This window comes from Neopsephotus bourkii, unplaced genomic scaffold (genome assembly GCF_033783945.1).
Source record: "Neopsephotus bourkii isolate Nb327-2 ecotype Australia unplaced genomic scaffold, CSIRO-AGI_Nbou_v1 NB_718, whole genome shotgun sequence".
Lineage (NCBI taxonomy): Eukaryota > Metazoa > Chordata > Aves > Psittaciformes > Psittacidae > Neopsephotus > Neopsephotus bourkii.
Window position 1 is genome coordinate 799528 of NW_026901217.1, and position 3536 is coordinate 803063.

General features: G+C 40.7%; 1 long non-coding RNA gene across 1 annotated transcript; it reads right to left on the reverse strand.

Moving 5' to 3' along the window:
• Nucleotides 1-1143: 1143 nt before the first annotated feature.
• LOC133212540 (uncharacterized) lies at nucleotides 1144-3090 on the reverse strand. Its single transcript, XR_009725512.1, has 3 exons — nucleotides 2894-3090; nucleotides 1701-1802; nucleotides 1144-1376 (listed from the first exon to the last, which is right to left on the reverse strand). It is a non-coding gene; the product is annotated as an uncharacterized LOC133212540 (long non-coding RNA).
• Nucleotides 3091-3536: the final 446 nt, after the last annotated feature.

Sequence of the window (3536 nt, forward strand, 5' to 3'; positions counted from 1 at the left end):
CCTCTTTGATTTGCTGGTTTTCCTGAAATTTCCCTCAGTGGAAAGGTGGTTTCTGCCTCATATTCACTGTGGTAACGCGCTTCCTTTTGTTTAGGCTGGCTCAAGGTTCAACACTGAGAGGCAGTGAAATCTGTATTGAGCTATGGATGTGAAAATAGAAGGAAAGCAACACCAAAGAGGAACACAAGAAAACACCACAGCTCCTGCTACTTTCAGAAAACAAGAAGTACATCTGTTTTTATTAATGCTAAATCAGTGCACGGCAAATAAAAAAAGCTATTATATCTAAATGGTATCTTCTAATATCCTCTTTGCACTATTAGTAAAAAACGTTGAGCAATGGTGACCTGGATCTTTCCTGAGTTTTTCTCCAAACAGACTACAGTGAATGAAATGGGCTCTATTTACCTAAGATCCCACATAAGATTTCAGCTAATACAAGCCCTCAACATTCTGTGTTCTTATCTTTTTTTTTTTTTTGTGTGTTCTCTAAAATCCTACAGTTTGCAGGATAGGAACCTGCTGTTTGGTATATATCTCCTGCTACAATGTGCTTTGCACAAGACTATTGCAGAAATTAATTACTATAAAGAAGATCCCTTCTGCTTAATGGTTGCTTGGCCCCAGATTAACTGTGCAAAACATATAAACCCACCACAGAAAGTGGAAGCCAGCCAGAAACAGACTAGCCTTCTGTGATCTGGCACAGGTTGCCCAGAGAAGCTGTATATTCACCATCCCTGGTAGTGTTCAAGGCAGGTTGGACAGGGCTTTGAGAAACCTGGTCTAGTGGAAGGTGTCCCTGCCCATGGCAGGGGGTTTGGCAATGCATGATTTTTAAGGTCCCTTCTAACCTAAACCATTCTATGATTCTGTGAATTGAGTGATTTTTCTCTACAGTCACTTTCTTAGGAGCAATAAGCTGCTCAAATGAACGTCTTGTTACTTCACAAAGAAAAAAAAAAAAAGCCATTTATCTACCATTGCCAAAGAATGAACAATTAAGAACACACCTAAGTATATCAAGATGCTAAATATACAGATAATCTTGGCAGCCCACTATTTATTCTCCTTCCTAAAATTAACTGCTAAGAATGTGATAATGTTCTAGGTGCATGACCAGTTGCAGGAGGAGAAATATTGTTGCCTGTGAGCTATAAAATAAGGTATTTTTATGCTTCACGGAGGACGTAAATGCCCCTGACTTATGTGCTGAGCAGAGGTACATGAGTCAGCATGTTGGAGGGATGGAGCTCTACTCTTCATCATTATGTGATTGAGGATGCTGGGTGCAAGGTTGGAAGTAAGCATTTCTTGTCTCTGTGCCAGGCAGACAGTCTCATGGCCCACTTAGGAGCTATTCCTAATAAAAACACCTCTGTAAAAACAGCAAAGAGTATTTGGTCATGACAATCTATGCTTCAGCATAAGGAAATTACTGTAGTAGAGAAAGTTTTCAGTAAAATGAGAAACATTTTTATAAATCATAAGATTTTTGGAGGAAAAAAAAAAAGGTGCTTAAAAAACAGTCCTTCCTGCTTACATCCCAGGAAGCCAGAATTAGTCACCTTCCCTGTAGGCAATTTAAGTAGAAAGGGCAAGGATTCAACAAACATCATGACTGAACTGCCCTTTAACATCTAAGAGATGGCGACTAAGCATAAAGGCACTTATGAAGGGAAAGTGAACATTGTCACTACCTCTGCTGAATATCTTCTTTGAATACAAGAATTGAGTCTTGAAGCCTGCTACCAGCACCTTTTATTAACTTTGGTGAATAACTGACTACAATGCTTATAAATCTGAAACGGAAACAAAAGCATGGAAATCATACACACTGATACCATTTGCCTAATGACACATTCAGGCACTATGGTCCACATTTTCAGTGCCTGCATATGTAGTTTTCTAATGTTTTATTATTTCTTCTTAAGCCAGAAATGTCACACATTTGTCAGTCATCTTTTAGAGCTATCTTAAGACTGTTCCAGCATCAAGTTGCAAGTAAGAGCATCACCAGGACAAGGACAGGCATGCCCTGATAGTCTTAGCTGTTCCATCCTGCACCCAGACACACTCCTAGAGTCCTAGAAGTGGCAGTGAAGCCACACTACCTGTCCTAAGCCATGGAGAAGTCATCTCCTATACAGGCAAAAAGTTCCTGGAGCCACTTGTGCCCAGATGTCGGAACTGGCATGCAAATGTTAATACTTTTACAGCTTCATTTCAAGAAAGCAATCTTAAATTGATTGCCTTTTCACCCTTCTCACCTCCCTCCCCCATCCTAATTTAAAAGTTAAGTAACACCACCCTCAAAACACTGGCAGGATCAGTTGGAACCGGTGAGTTGTGAAGAGGCATAGGTGCAAAAGCCCTGGCACCTGAGAGCAATAAGAGGTACCAATGGAGGACAGAGCGCCCAAAGTTGACCTAGCAGCTTGCTGGGGAAGCTCAGTTGCTTTGGCTCTTCTGGAAAAAATTTTTCACTAACACTTGAAATAGTTTAGTTTCCTGCTGGGGAGAGAAGGGTAAACCCCAGCAGCCAGGGTGCAAAGTGCCCATTGCATTGGGAAATGACTGCCTGACACAAGCCTGGTTTTTCCAGCAGACCCTAAAAGCAAGTTTGATTTTTAGGAGCTCATCTTAAATATGAAGTAAAAACAATAGTAAAATTTGTCATTATCTGCTTATTCAGAAATACTACCATACCATTATAGGCTTTTCAAAGTTGTCAGATTATAAATAAATAAACATCTACAAGGTGGGAAATGCAGGCCTGACCCAAGCTGATGAGAGCTGTATCATGATCAGCTTGTAAACGCCCTTTCTGAACTGCATTATCCAGTTTCAAACGTCAGAGGCATCCTCTGGAAGTGCCAAGCCGAATTCTTACATGTTCTTTATCCACTTTTCTCGTGGAAGGCCTTTACACCAGCTAGTGAGGCAGATCATGCTTACTTCTGCATTTAAAAAAGAAGTAAACATCAGTCACAGTTCAGCCAACGCTCCCAGACAAGCCACTGCCCCCCCAAAGGGCACCCTGCTTTGTCATTTTACCTTTTACCTTTGCATAGTGAGAAAGAGTAGCAACTAGCATGTCATGGTGGTGCTCTTTTGATATAATTAGAACAAGAGACTCTTGAACTACTGATTTGATGTAGGCTGAAGATCAAGGGCAACTTTCCACCAAATCTTCTGTCCAGTAGAAGAAAATGATGCTGTATCTCCAGTTCTCATCCATTTAGTGCTCCAAACACAGAAGATTTTTGATCCTGCATATCTGCCTACCAGATAAGAAGCCAACAGCTTCAGAATCAGAGCTTCGCTTGCCCTCATACTTTGTGTACCAGACAGTACACAAACTCTAAAACCTTGACTACCAAAGAAGAAAATGCACATCATTCTGAATTGGGCAATGAGGAGCGTTGGGAGGATATGTGATGAAAAGCACTTTTTACAGTCTCCTTTCAATGTTTAAAGGGCTCTTTTTGAATTTACACTTCCCGATTACAGTGACCTCCGTAATAACTTTCATT